Source organism: Palaemon carinicauda, chromosome 20 (assembly GCF_036898095.1).
Source record: "Palaemon carinicauda isolate YSFRI2023 chromosome 20, ASM3689809v2, whole genome shotgun sequence".
NCBI lineage: Eukaryota > Metazoa > Arthropoda > Malacostraca > Decapoda > Palaemonidae > Palaemon > Palaemon carinicauda.
In genome coordinates, this window is record NC_090744.1 from 51114763 (window position 1) to 51131492 (window position 16730).

Sequence of the window (16730 nt, forward strand, 5' to 3'; positions counted from 1 at the left end):
TGTATATATTTCATTTGATTTTGTTCTAATTTATATATATATATATATATATATATATATATATATATATATATATATATATATATATATATATATATATATATATATATATATATATATATATATATATATATATATATATATATATATATATATATATATATATATATATATATATATATATTATTTTATAATATTTTATACAAGTTTTATATATATATACATATATTTTCTGTTGTTTTCAGTTATTGTTACGATGGATTACAAAATACAAAATCCCATTAAACACAACCTATTCAAAAAAATTTATGATTTTTTGGTTGAGCTTGACGACAGTATTTTATTTTGTGATGAAATTCCAAGTGGTAAATATATGATATTCTATTATTTTAAATTTGAAAATAAGCAGATTATTTATAGACGGCCCGATCATAAAATACCGGTCGATGTTATATATGTATTTTATGGTTTAAACACTCAAAAACTATTTCTATTCGCGTTAAATCCAGATGGTAATTGTGAATGTTCGCCTATCATCAACGAATGCAAAAACATCTTAGAAAAATACCAGCATACAGATTATGTAATTCTATTGAAAAGGGAAAAAAATCATATATTTTCTAATTATTACGAAATAGATTTAGCAAGTTGGTTTCCAAAATCAGCATATTTTCATCTTTGTTCATCTTATCAACAACAATATCGCATTGTAGACGAGAATAGCACCAAATTCAGATATTTACGGAATATTGATCATGACAGTTTTGAAATTAAACAATTTGCAGACCTGAAAATGGGTGTTTATTTATTTTTAGATATTTATGTTTGTCCACCAAATGAGAAAAACGAAGAAGTATATACTACAGAGGATGTAAATAATTATCATAAATATTTTATCGTTACCAATGTACCGAAAGAAAATTGTAATGAACCCCGTGAATTTTTCAAGTATTTTTTAATTCCATCTTGTCCATGGAAAAGTATTTTGGAGGAAAACGAGACTTATTTTAAAGAGAAATTTCATTTAAATGAAAATGTAATAAGAATAAAAAAAGTAACATCAGGTAAAATTATTACCAGATGTAATTATAAACCCGATTTAATGCTTGCTAAATTGTATGAGTACCCAAGTTATAAAAAACCAAATGCTATAACGATTGGGTTTAGAAAAAAAACGATTGTCGATGAATTATGGAGGGAGAGAAGATAAATAAACAAAATAATAATAATAATTATTATTAAAAAATCATTCATTGTGGCCTTATCATTATAATTACTAGCAATACCATGAAAATTTTAATGGTTTAATTTCTAAATAAATGTGAATTAGGAATTTTTCAGAATAATATATATATGCAGATTTGAATTTTGAGTAAACAAAAGAGCAACCGCAAAAAATAATAATAAAACAAAACATCAAGTGATAATAAACCAGAACTTAGAAATTTAAAATATTATACCAATTACGAGAAAAGAAAAAAAATATCTATTTATTCGTTACTTTTTTAACATAACATTGATTACAATTCTAATCACTATACTTAATTTTTTTTCTTAGACATCTAATTTTTCTTAAATGTATTATTTCATTTGATTTTGTTTTAATTTATATATATTTTATTTTATTGTATATATATACATACATATATCTTCCGTTGTTTTCAGTTATTGTTACGATGGACATTAAAGTCAATTTATTCAAAAAAATTCATAATTTTTTGAATGATCTTGACCATATTATAATTTGTCATGAATTTCCAGACGATATATACATGATATTCTATTATTTACAAATTGGGGAGAATTTAATAAAAAAAAGATGGCAGTAAAATGTATGTCAATAGTATGTATGTATTTTATGGTTTAAACACCCAAAAACTATTTCAATTGGTGTTAAATCCAGATTGTAATTGTGAATGTTCGCGAACATTCACAATTACAATCTGGATTTAACACCAATTGAAATAGTTTTTGGGTGTTTAAACCATAAAATACATACATACTATTGACATACATTTTACTGCCATCTTTTTTTATTAAATTCTCCCCAATTTGTAAATAATAGAATATCATGTATATATCGTCTGGAAATTCATGACAAATTATAATATGGTCAAGATCATTCAAAAAATTATGAATTTTTTTGAATAAATTGACTTTAATGTCCATCGTAACAATAACTGAAAACAACGGAAGATATATGTATGTATATATATACAATAAAATAAAATATATATAGATTAAAACAAAATCAAATGAAATAATACATTTAAGAAAAATTAGATGTCTAAGAAAAAAAATTAAGTATAGTGATTAGAATTGTAATCAATGTTATGTTAAAAAAGTAACGAATCAGAGCACGCAAAGATTTCTTTAAAAAAAACTACTGTACAGATTATGTAATTGTATTGGAAAAGGAAAAAAATGAAATTTCTAGTTGTTACGAAAAAAATTTAGCCGATTGGTTTCCAGAAACAGTAGCTTTTCATCCTTATTTATCAGATGAACAATCACAACAATATCGCCTTGTCGATGAGAATAGCGCCAAATTCAGATTTTTACGGAATATTGATCATGACGATTTAAAAATTAAACAATTTGCAGACCTGAAAATGGGTGATTATTTATTTTTAGATATTTATTTTTGTCCACCAAACAGAGAATATAATATAGAGAAAAACGAAGAAGTATATACTACAGAGGATGTAAATAATCCCCATAAATATTTTATCGTTACCAATGTACCGAAAGAAAATAGTAATGAACCCCGTGAATTTTTCAAGTATTTTTTAATTCCATCTTGTCCATGGAAAAGTATTTTGGAGGAAAACGAGTCATATTTTAAAGAGAATTTTTATTTGAATGAAAATGTAATAAGAATAAAAAAAGCAACAACAGATAAAATTATTACCAGAGATCACCATAAACCCGATTTAATTCTTACTACATTGCATGATTACCTTAGTGATGAAAAACAAAATACTATAACGATTGGGTTTAGAAAAAAAAACGATTGTCGATGAATTATGGAGGGAGTATTTTCCTAGCTGATAAGAGAAGATAAATAAACAAAATAATAATAATAATTATTATTAAAAAAATATTCATTGTGGCCTTATCATTATAATTACTAGCAATACCATGAAAATTTTTATGGTTTAATTTCAAAATAAATGTGAATTAGGAAATGAGATGTCTGATATAACATTGATGATAATTCTATTAGTACTTCATCATTGTATCCTTGTTTTGTAATTAGATTGTTATCCTAAGTTGCGACAAATAAAATGTTATTATAAAGATCAAAAGTTTTTTCTTTACTAGGTGCCATAGAATTTGGAATTTCACAATATTTACCAATAAAATTTTTTAGGTACAAAAAAAAATATTTATTTATTCGTTACTTATTTAATATAACATTGATTACAATTCTATTCACTATACTGAATTTTTTTTCCTAGATATCCAATTTTCTTAAATGTATATATTTCATTTAGATATATACAGAAGTTTTAAAATATCAATCAAATTTTTTAAAATATATATATATATAAGTGTCCTTGTATCCCTTGAAAATTAATTGATCTACTTGTTATATATACATATTTCTAAATTAAGTAAGTATCACTGGTTAATTTTATTTCTGAAGCGGATAGATAATTTTATATAATTTTTATCAAAATGAATAATAATAATATTATCAAAATATGTTCTTATATTTTAGTTGCTGCAAATGGTTTAAATGTAACTGGCCCTCTTGGGCGTTATAATAAGAGTTGGGGGCATTTGGAACCCGAATCTAGTGTAGATGATATCCTTACAACTAAAAATTATGATGATAATATTACTATAAATTCAAATATTACACCAACGATTAATAGTAATTATTTTGATTCTTCGCCCTGTAAAATTAAAGAAGATTATATAGACAAGGAAATTGAAGATATAAATTCTACAGATTATAATGTACCTTCTACTGCCGAAACAAAAGAAACGGGGGATATAATATCAAAAATACTTAGCATGGAAGGTTTTGTAATTTGTATATTATTTATATTGTTGATGAATACTTCATTAATGCACTTTTTTTATCATAAAAGGCAAAACGAAAAAAATATTATTTTAAAAAGAACAAGTTCAATTACAACAAATGAACATAATAATAATACTAATGATATTAATATAATTACCAATAAATAATTGAATAATATAAACACATTCCCATTATTTTAGTTCCTAAATTCAAAATTTACTATTATTTAATTGAATAGCAATTATAATATTATGAAAAATTTGAATTTTTAATTTTGGGTTTGGGCTTGGCTGGTTAGCAGGCTAACCAAAAATAATTAATTGATATAAGCACAATAATATATTTAATTTGTTTTTTTTTATGCCCACTTATATATATATATATATATATATATATATATATATATATATATATATATATATATATATATATATATATATATATATATATATATATATATATATATATATATATATATATATATATATATATGTAAGCAAAACGCGCAAATACATCTCATAGGTTTTGATCGACCGACCGACTGACTACCAGATAGAAAATATATTATAGAGGAAAACTTAGAAGTATATACAGAGGATGAAAATAATAGCGATAAATATTTTATTGTTAAACGTTTCCCAACACAAAGTAGCAATGAACCCCGTAAATTTTTCAAGTATTATTTAATTCCAACTTGTCCGTGGAAAAGTATTTTGGAGGAAAACGAGTCTTATTTTAAAGAGAATTTTTATTTAAATGAAAATGTAATAGGAATAAAAAAAACAATAACAGGTACAATTATTACCAGAAGTCAACATAAACCCGATTTAATGCTTGCTAAATTGTATGATTACCCTTGTCACGAAAAAAAAAATATTAGAATATTAAATTTTAGAAGCAAAGCGGAGGACGACATTCTCTGTTTCAAGCAAGAATTATGGAAATAGAAAACAGAAAAAAAATCTTATCCAAGAACCAACCACTAAAAAATATTACAACAAAACACCAAGTGACAATAAACCACAACTTAAAAATTTAAAGTATTATATATCAGTTACGAGAAAAGCACAAAAAATTATTTATTTATTCGTTACTTATTCCTAATCTCTGAAGAAGAATGAGATGTCTGACATAACATTGATTACAATTCTAATAACTATACTGAATTTTTTTTTCTTAGATATTCAATTTTCTTAAATGTATATATTTCATTTGATTTTGTTATAATTTCTATATATTATTTTATAATATAAGTGTATATATATAATATATATAATATATATATATATATATATATATATATATATATATATATATATATATATATATATATATATATATATATATATATATATATATATATATATATATATATTCTTTTGTTTTCAGTTATTGTTACGATGGACGACGTACAGAATCCCATCAAAGTTAATTTATTCAAAAAAATTGATGATTTTTTGTATAATGATCCTGAAATTTTACTTTGTGATGACATTCCAAACGATAAATATATAATATTCTATTATTTTAAAATTACGGATACTATTTGTAAAAGCGACCGTAGAATACTAGTCGATGGTATATATATAGTTTATGGTTTAAACACACAAAAACTATTTACATTGGTGTTAAATCCAGAGGGTAATTGTGAATGTTCGCGTATAATCAAATCATACAATGATTTCTGAGAAGAATACAACAGTACAGATTATGTAATTGTATTGGAAAAGGAAAAAAAACAATAAATTTTCTATATATCACAAAGAAAATTTAGCCGATTGGTTTCCAAAAACAGCATATTTTCATCTTTATTCACGAGAAGAAGAACAATATCGCCTTGTAAATGAGGATAGCGCCAAATTTAGATATTTACGGAATATTGATCATGACAAATTAGAAATTAAACAATTTGCCGACCTGAAAATGGGCAATTATTTTTTTTTAGATATTTATTTTTGTCGACCAAATAGAAAATATAATATAGAGGAAAACGCAGAAGTATATGTAGAGGATGTAAATAATAGGGATAAATATTTTATTGTTAAACGTTTCCCAAAAGAAAATAGTAATGAACCCCGTGAATTTTTCAAGTATTATTTAATTCCAACTTGTCCGTGGAAAAGTATTTTGGAGGAAAACGAGTCTTATTTCAAAGAGAATTTTTATTTAAATGAAAATGTAATAACAATAAAAAAAACAATAACAGGTACAATTATTACCAGAGGTCATCATAAACCCGATTTAATGCTTGCTAAATTGTATGATTACCATAGCGACGAAAACTTTTGGGTTATATACAAATCGAAAGAAAAAGATTAACAGTACTTCTGGCCATAATTATCGGGCTTTGGTGCCATAAATTGTGTAAAAGGACGTCTTGTCTTACTAGGAAAGAGCTGCCCGTCAATAGTTATATTAGGTCCCGGCTTGTAGCAAACAATGTTGTTATCTATTAATCTACTGCAATCTGTAAAAAAAATATTACAAATTTGTCAGTTTTGAGTCTCTTTGGGCGTGTAGATTTATAGTCAAATCGCAGAAACCGCAGAATTTCATAGAATATGTTTCTTGGCATGGCTTGCTTGTATAGTGGAATACCCACTCATTTTAAAACTGTACTGGGCCCAATCGTATCTCGGTCCATTATTTATATGCTTTATGGCTTGGATGGGGGGGAGGGGTAAGTGTAATCACAGTATATATACCAGCTCAGGGGAGGTTTCAGTTAGTTGGTTGTGTCTTGGGCTTGATTAGTTTAATCATCACGATCATTATCACGTATTACAAGATTTTGTGAAAATGAAAATGGTTCAAGTACAATGTTCATACTGCACAAATAAATTTTATATATCTAAAAAAGAAATAGATAATGATTTTGAAAATATCCCACCCTTTGGGGATACTTCAGATTTGAAACCCGATAGTTTCTTGTCTTTTCCAGACATTGAAAATTATCTAAATGTTTTAGAGTCGGGGGAAGATGATTATTTTCAAGACTTGGAAGAATTCTTAAACCACGAACAAGGGGGCATCAACACCAAAACAGAAATTCTCCCAGTGAAGATTACTACAAACCAACCCAAGGACGAAGAAAAAACAAACAAAGAAAAGAAGATTTTTGAAATGGAAAATCGAATCAAGAACAAAATTCCCCCAAATCTATACAAAGATGAAAAAGAGTGGAACACGGAAAATAAGATTTTTGTGGATCCAGAATCATTATTAGAAGAAAAGAAGATTTTTAAGGTGGAAGAAAAAGCAGTCAAAGAAGAATTTCCCTCGAATCCATACAAAGATGAAGAAAAGGAAAACATCAAAAGGGAAATTCCCCCCACGAAGATTATTACAAACCAACCCAAGGACGAAGAAAAAACAAACAAAGAAAAGAAGATTTTTGATCTATACAAAGATGAAAAAGAGTGGAACATAGAAAATAAGATTTTTACAGATATAGAATCATTATTAGAAGAAAAGAAGATTTTTAAGGTGGAAGAAAAAGCAGTCAAAGAAGAATTTCCCTCGAATCCATACAAAGATGAAGAAAAGGAAAACATCAAAAGGGAAATTCCCCACACGAAGATTATTACAAACCAACCCAAGGACGAAGAAAGCGTAAACACAAAAAAGAAAACCAAAATTCTCAACCTTAAAAGAAAACAAAGAGAAACTGATGATGATACAGAAGACTCAATAGCTAGACGAGTTTCTCTAAAAAACCGAAAGAGGATATTTTTTGATGATACAGAAGACTCAATAGCTAGACGAGTTTCTCTAAAAAACCAAAAGAGGATATTTTTTGAACCTATTGCTAAAAGAGCCAAGCATCCTCGAGGTGGGTAAAGTAGTGGGCTGCTAAGAGAGGGATTTTTACATCAACCATATATTGAAAATGAATGTGAAATAATATAGACATTCTGTTTCAAAAATTGTGATGAAAAAGAAATAGAAAGTAGAAAAAATCTTATCCAAGAACCAACCACTAAAAAATATTAAAACAAGACACCAAGTGACAATAAACCACAACTTAAAAATTTAAAATATTGTATGACAGTTTTCACAGTTATAATTGTATATTGTTAAGATTTATTGCTACAATATAATTGTCATTTAAAGTACGATCCGGTAAACTTGAAAGACTATATATTATTATAAAATAGATAATTCCAAATAACACATGACCAACTCAATGGATATTTAATGTGTAATTATTTTACCTGCTCTTGTGGATATGCAGTTACACTTTTTGTATAATATATATATAATAATTTATCTTTTCAATTAATGATTACGATCAAAATTATCGATTAAAATAATTTTTTTGTAAATTGGCATTTTGCTCGTTTACATTCCAGTTTGGTGAAGAACCACTTTTGTAAATTGGCATTTTGCTCGTTTACATTCCAGTTTGGTGAAGAACCACTTTTGTAAATTGGCATTTTGCTCGTTTACATTCCAGTTTGGTGAAGAACCACTTTTGTAAATTGGCATTTTGCTCGTTTACATTCCAGTTTGGTGAAGAACCACTTTTGTAAATTGGCATTTTGCTCGTTTACATTCAATTTGTTATAGAACTACCCAAGGTAAATAATAATTTTGCTGTTTATGTAGAGGCATTAGGTTTATTAATCATAACGATTATTATTGTTTTCATTCTTCACTAAATTTATTTATAAAATTATCATGATATTAAAAAAATGGGATACAAAACGTATTTTATACTATTTTTGGTAGTGACTTTATTTCTTTGTTATGTCTATTTAGATTATACTATAAAGGTTTTTTATGATAGGAAACTCGAGGAGGAAAGAAAGTCGGGGAAAATTCATAGATGGGGTATTTAACATTTATTGTTGGCGTTCTTTGCTTTAAATCCAAGGATACCCCTATTAACAAGAAGGCGAACTAACAAACTTTACAGCCTTCAGAAAACGAAAGGAACTTAAAAATTAAGCCAAGGAAACTAATACATAAAAAAAAACCCAAGGCTTACTTACATTCATATTCTATTCTTTTTGATTATTTGGAGAGGAAGGACAGATTCCCTATTGTCAAAATTTATTTGAAATGTAATCTCTTTGGGTTGGGTTATTGCTGTTTGGGTTCCAATAAAGTACTGTACTGTCCTATTAGGCAATATTCTAGGTGTACAAAACCATAATTTGTTTCCTCTGAAAAAAATGCGGATTCTTCCATAGAGAGTTTCATATGTACTTATAATTATTTTTAGAAAAAAAAAATTTCTTCTGGACTTAGAAATATTTCTGAAACTACATATATATCTATGAATCCCAAAATTACTATATATATATATATAGATATATATATATAGATAATATCTAAACCATTTTAGAGTTTCTGGAGATTAAAAGTTTGCGTTTTCGATTTCTCTCTTCTTGAATTTATTACTATAGGTTAATAACATTATTTCTTTTTATTTAAAAAATGACTACCGTTGAAATCGAAAAATGTTTTATAAATTGTGAAACAAAAAACGTGCTTCTAAAATTTGTAAACAGGGACGAAGTTGACACAATAGATTTAAATAATATCGATTTCAAATTAAGCCAGGATAAAGATTTACAATTTATTCATGATGTAAATAGATATTTCTTAAAAATAATGCATAAATCGGATAAAAATAAATATGATGGATGCCTGCCAGTCCGGTGCATTTTGCCTAATTATGAAAGTAATAAATTTATTAGTCCCAAATATTTGATCAATTGCTTTATAAATATAATGGAACTTTTATTCCACGAGAATATAATTGAAGATTTACATATTTTTAGTCGAGATACAGATATCGTTTTACCCGCAACCCCCGAAAGAATGAAATCCATCATGGAAGATATGTTAAAGTCATCATCATCCACTATTGCTTCTTTGGGTATCAACGACGATAATACAGAGAATTAAGAAATGATTACTTTTCAGCAATTTTTACAGTGTTTTATGGGACAATTTCAATCAATCCAAAACATGCTAACCAAAAAGATGGAACATTTTGAAAATGATCCAAAATTCAAAAGATATGTAAACATAGCCGGGGGGTTACGCCATTCGGCGCAAGAAGAAGGGGGGAATGAAAAACAAGATTTAATGGGCGATTTCATTTCAAGCGTGGAAGAGACAGCCAATTTCGTACATTCTTTTATAAAAACGCATAAAGATATTATTTTACAAAATTTGTTGAATAATGAAAGCAGTTTAAGAACGGTGTTAAATATAATGATTAAATTTCCAAATATAACAATTTATGACAATGACCATATTTCATTTACATTAATGTTCACCACACTGGGTGAAATATTTAATGTGGTTTTCATGTGTCTATTTACTAAAATATCCATGACTGCATCAATGACTGGTTTAATATACTACTCGACTGTTATCAAGGAATTAAATTTATTTGAAAAATTTCAAGATCATCTTCAAATGCCCATAATTTTAAGGCTTATGTATGCTTGTTATGAAACCGACTATAGTTTAATTTCTAATCTAATGAATGATAATAAGATGTTAAAAACAGAAACATATTTTCAAGAGAATCATAAAAATATATACAAGCAAATAATTAATAGTGAAAAAAATGGAATACTTTTAAAGACAAATGACAATGATCGTATTAATTTTACTGAAAATTTATCTTTTATTTACAACGTAGCTACGAGATACGACTTTAGTGATAAGAATTTTAATGAAGCTTTATATTTTCTTTTAAATAAGTATAGGAAAAGATCATATGAATATTATCTTATAGCAGCTCTTGGTGTTTATTTAAGTGGGTTGCTTCGGAGTATGGCCTTAGATAAAAAGAATAGAGAATTAAACGGAAAACAGTTTATTGCACCAATTCATCGTATTTTAACGTGTTTCTATATTTATATTAATAATCCAGAAATAAGTAAAATTATTATATCGAAAGACGACAAAATTTTTGATTATACGATGCTAAATACATTTTTAGAGGGGTTTAGTCATATTTATGCCGAAGAATTAAGAAACAGCGTTAAAGATATGATTAATATCGCTGGTCGTTTGTTAGTAAATTGTAATCAACCCCCAGAATTCTAAAAATGATTTACATATATATACTTATTTGGGATCCGTAGGTAAAGGGGTGGTCCATACTTTTTCAAGTTAATATATTATTATTACCAAAAATTATTTTTGTGTTAACCAAATGTACATTTCAAGAGAAAATAAAAGTAAGTAAGAAAAAAAGAAAAGCGAAAATTTAATAATAATTATGTTTGGGTGATATTTTCAAACATTTTTCATGCATGTATGAAAAAAACTTGATTTATTTTTCAATATATGAGTGTCACATCCTACAATCCTACAAAAGTTTACCGGATTACTTTAGATATAATATTTTTAGATGATGTAATGGATACCCAAGGGAGTCACTTTGACTCATCTCTGTGAAACTCTTCCTAAATCACATGAATCCCCCTTTATAATAATTTTACGTCATATGTTGAAGATTATAAGATAATTTTTGCTTTACTACAAGCTAATAAATGTTTTGCTTTCACTATTTTCTAATTTCCTTGTAATTCAAGTAAATTTTGTACTGACAAATTTTAGAAAACAAAACATTTTGCATTTTACTGATATTTGTCGAATGAATACAGAGCCAAATGCTTGTTCGACTGTTCATTTCATTACAAATAAAGAAACAGATGAGTTTATTTTGTAAGATATTGTCGCTTTGCTGTCACTACAAGTGTAAATTGTTTCTCGTTAAAATATTATTATATAAGACAGATATTTCCAGCGCTGTGTTATTTTACTTATTATTTAACGTCAGCGTTTTTTTTTAAATAAAATGCTTATGGTTATGCACAAGTCTTCATTTATCCATACGGGGCTATTGAACCCGTATCATCCTAGTGATCATATATGAAATCACCAACAATATCTTTTGTTTCTTCCTATTTAAATCGTCATTTTAGCTATACCAGTGTATTTCTAAATCAATTTTATGCTCAAAACCAAAATTTTATGAAAAAAATTTAGTTAATAGAATTATAGGGGGTAATGAGTTGGTTGATAATGACCATAAAATTTTTTATCCTAGATTCATGAGATTTTGTAAATTAATATGTTAAAGAGTATAATGCTCAGTTGTGCGTTTTTATTTTTCACACCAACAATGATTTTATAACCAATTAACAACTCGAAGAAAAAACGAATTTGTAGTAACATTAATGATTATAAATAAATATATATTAAAGACCATAATAAACCTAACCTTTCTCCTTTTAATAAAAAAATCTCAAGAAAAGATTAAGGAAAAACATAAACCCCCAAATGAAAAAAAAAATGAACAAAAAAAATCAAATTAATAGCGCCAACTTTATTGAAGACAACGATGATGATTACTATTCTTCCCAGTGTATGAATATTGGTGGCGTGTATGAAATATTGTTCGTAGGATTACTGTTTTCGTTTATATTATTTTTTTGGCTTTAGTTATTTTTGACTAACCACAAAAAAATATAGAATATTTTTAAATTAAACTTATAGAAGAATCACTAGAAATTTGTGGGAAAAATATTTTATTTATTAGTATATTATAACCAGTAATATCTTTACTTATTTTCTGACTTGGATTTATTTTCAGATTAATAACACTTAGAATGTCATTTAATGATACACTGGTATTCTTAAAAGAGTTAAAGTAATTATAGATAATGGATTTAGTTTGATATATATTATAACTCGAATTTTTCAAATATAGCACTTGGCCTTTATTTCTACAAATGGGGTATGTTTCGTTACCAGGATCAAGGGTGATATCATATAATGATTCATTCATTTTTTTAATAAGAATAATTCGTACGTTTATAAACACAAGGAAAGTTGATGTATATTTTGTCCCAGACCCGTTATGATTGTCAGAGAAGAAAGATAACCAACCACGCCGATGTGAATACCAACAAACAGACTCGGATATACTACTCAACCGTAAGAATAGGTTTACGACAACTGCCATACAAAGTAAAAAGAAGTTTGAGGACGGTGTTTTAAATTATCGTATAGTTGAAGACAATCACTCGGTGGATGAACTTTACTTACATAAAATTAAACAAAACAAACCTGTTTAACAGTGTTAGATAATCTTAGAGAAAATAAGGTAATTCAATTCTATTGGAATAAAAGAAAAATTGTATTTGAAAATATCAAAATTATTCCAGCTGGATAAACTTTGTATGTCATGAAATAGATTTTTCTCAGAAAATTTTTTCGGTTTAATGTTGGTGGTGGCTCAGTCACCAGTCTTCGCGCCAGCCTACGAAAGGCAGTTGACTAGATTTAAATGTATTTTATAATAATACAATATATATATTTACAAATGTAATATTATTAAAGAAAACAATTTCTTGTTCTTAGAATTATTTTTTGAACTAACTGATAACAAAGAAGCTTATTTTTTTAAAAATCTCAGTTGATTATCAAAGTAAATCATAAACATTTAGGGCCACCAGTATTCCATCTGTAGTATAAATTCTGTTATCGTATCCAACATAAATAGATTTTGTGCAGTGTGTAAGTTTTATGATTGTATAGCCATAAAGAGAAATTTCGCTTATAAGATTTTTGCGTGTATTTAATGCTATATCAATAAATGCCTTTTTATTCATTCCGTTTAAGAACCCCATTGGACAATCTTGAAAAATCTCCCCAAATAATTGCCATAGATGGTCAATACTAAATCGCAAAGCATGAGATTCGATCATTTCTTTAATACTATTATGGATGGGGATTTCAGGGTATATTTCATTTATAAAGGTTAGATAGGAAGAATCTTTATTAATGATTGATAAAAAATCCCTGCATTTTATTGTTGTTATGCTTTTATATTGCCAAATGAAATGACATAGTTGTTTAAATTTACAAAATAAATTATATGTTTTTAGAGAACCCTCCTTTAATGCCATGTCATACAAACCACTATGAATTTCGGTAGAATTTAATCCAAATAACGAAAATAAAGTTTGTCGTTCATCGTGGTCAAAATGAACTCGTAGTTTCTGTTGTGAAATTATATTGTATTTTGGGTGAAATAAATGAATTAATTCTGATTGACTAAGTAAAGTCATGGATGGTATTACGTGTAGACAATCACCATCAAAATCTGCATTATTTCCTTCTACGATGGATGTAGATATACCCATACATGGATACTGCCAAGTAGTTTTGACGCTATGAAATGTCATACTTCTCAAATCTAAGGTTGGGTAACGGTGACAGAGAACATATTTAGGACATCCTAGTCTACAATATATATTATACGGAAAAATACATTCGTGAGCATCTAGCTGAAATCTGGGAACGATTACAAGTCTGGCAGATCTAACATATCTTCTATTACAACAGATTGTTCTAAATATATTATTTTTTCCTCCACCCCCTCTTGATATTATAGATCCATATTTAGTTTTAATATTTTTTATATCAACTTTAGGATCAATGAGTTTTTTAAAGAAGGATATAGTTTTATTCATTTCAATAAAAAAGGCCATAGGGGGTATGATTTTTTCTTTGTTATTATTATCTGGCACAATTACTTTGATTGAATAGTTTAAGACGTCGGGTTCATAATTCAGTTCGTTTTTTGATTTCTCAGACAAAGAATCGTATATTCCTATTATTTTGTTTGATATCTGTAATGGTGATGATGAAGGATATGCCCGATTATTACTGTATTGATATGATTTATTTGTTTGCCGTTGTTGGTATTGCTTTTTAAGATGATGTAAAAATTCTTTATAAAAAGATTGATATGTTATCATGCATTTTTTATTTTGATATCCTAAAATATTGTAAAATGTCATTTTATTAAATTGATAGTTATTACAATCAATGTTCTTGGTCTTAAATGTATTAAAGCAATTAAAACAAGAAATAATTTTCGAGGTAAAACTGGTGTTATTATACTTATCTTTTTTACAACACAGGAAGCAATTTGAATATCGGCATCTAGGACATACACTAATTGCAATTTTCATAATTTTTTTCATACAAGATTCAGTGATAATATTTTTTTTTTTGTGAATTTCAAAGATTTATATCGATCATGATTATCATATTTTTCATTGGGGGTAATACTATTTTGTGTGTATGAACAATTATTTTTTTTATTAACAATTTTTTCAGCAATTTCGAAATAAGTTTCAATAGATATCGTAGGCATTTTTAAATGATAATGTTTATTATCACCACAAGTTGTGGTTAAACATTTTCCTATAATCACCCCATCTATCACTGCAGATGTGTTTTTTGTTTTTTGTTGGGAAATAACCAATTGATGTTTCCTTTATTATATTCCATTGAAATATATAATGAAATATATATTATGATTGTTTATTCCACCTAATTAAAATGGGGTATATATAAAAAAAATATTTTTGATAAAAATAAAAAATGAAGATTAGTCAAAATATAGTTTATATAATCAATATAATTTTACTGTGTATTCTAGGTATAATGGTTTTATGTCCTCTATATATTTTCCCCAAATATTATAGAGATGCTAATACTAATAAGTATATTGAAATATTAAAGAAATATGAACGCCATTTTATGCCAGCTGAATTTGTTTTAATATTATTATTAGTCATTCTTAATGGTGTATATGTGTTTAAGCCTTACATTAACAATAAAAATGACAACGATGCTGTGACTGATATATAAATTTATTTGCTTTATAAAGCATTAGATTAAAGGGCCTGAATTCATCAAAGCCGGTTAGGATGAAAAAACATTATAATGTTTACCGCAACAATATTTATTCACAAAAAATATAAAAACACGTTGTAATAATAAAATTCCATTTTGCTAAAATAATAAAATATTTTAAATATATCAAAATCTTTCAAGCCCAACATTTATTTCATTTATAAGTAAAATATTATTATAAAAGATCAAAGCTTTTTTCTTTACTAGGTGCCATATAATTTGGAATTTCACAATATTTACCAATAAAATTATTTGGACAAGCACATTCAAACGTTCCGAGTCCACAAATATTATAATAATTATTTATTTTGGGAATAGGTTCGCCACCATTAAGACAAGCTGACATTATTGAGTTTTCCTTGATATACTTATATGCACATACACCAGAAGAACAAACGGGGATAGTTTTTACATTCTCAAAGTTTATTGGCATACAAGTTTTCGCGCAATCTATATCTTCCTGGCAATGAATTATAGAACTATTACAGTTCACAATTTTTTTTTCTGATGATGATAATGATTTTGGTAACTGGGTAAGAGGCATTCCATCAAAATAAACCTTTAAACTTGAATTTTTATTTGAATACAAAAAAGGCCTTTTATCATTAACACCAATAAAAATTATATAAATATTAAATAATAATATTATGCCCCACAATAAAAAGGAGAATCTTAACTGCTTCAGCATTTATATTTTTTAAAATAGATACGGTTAATTTGATCATGCTTATTGATGTTACTGGATATGAAAACCATAACCACAATACTTTATGGAAAAAAAACGTCTTTGTTTTGCCGTGTAAAAAATGCATGGAAACAGATAAAAACGACGGAACTTTAGAAATGTTTTTGAGATTCAACATAACTCATAAACTAAAAATAGAACAAGATAATTATGATATTCTATTTAGAAAATACCCAGATATTAAATTTAATCTTATATATCAAT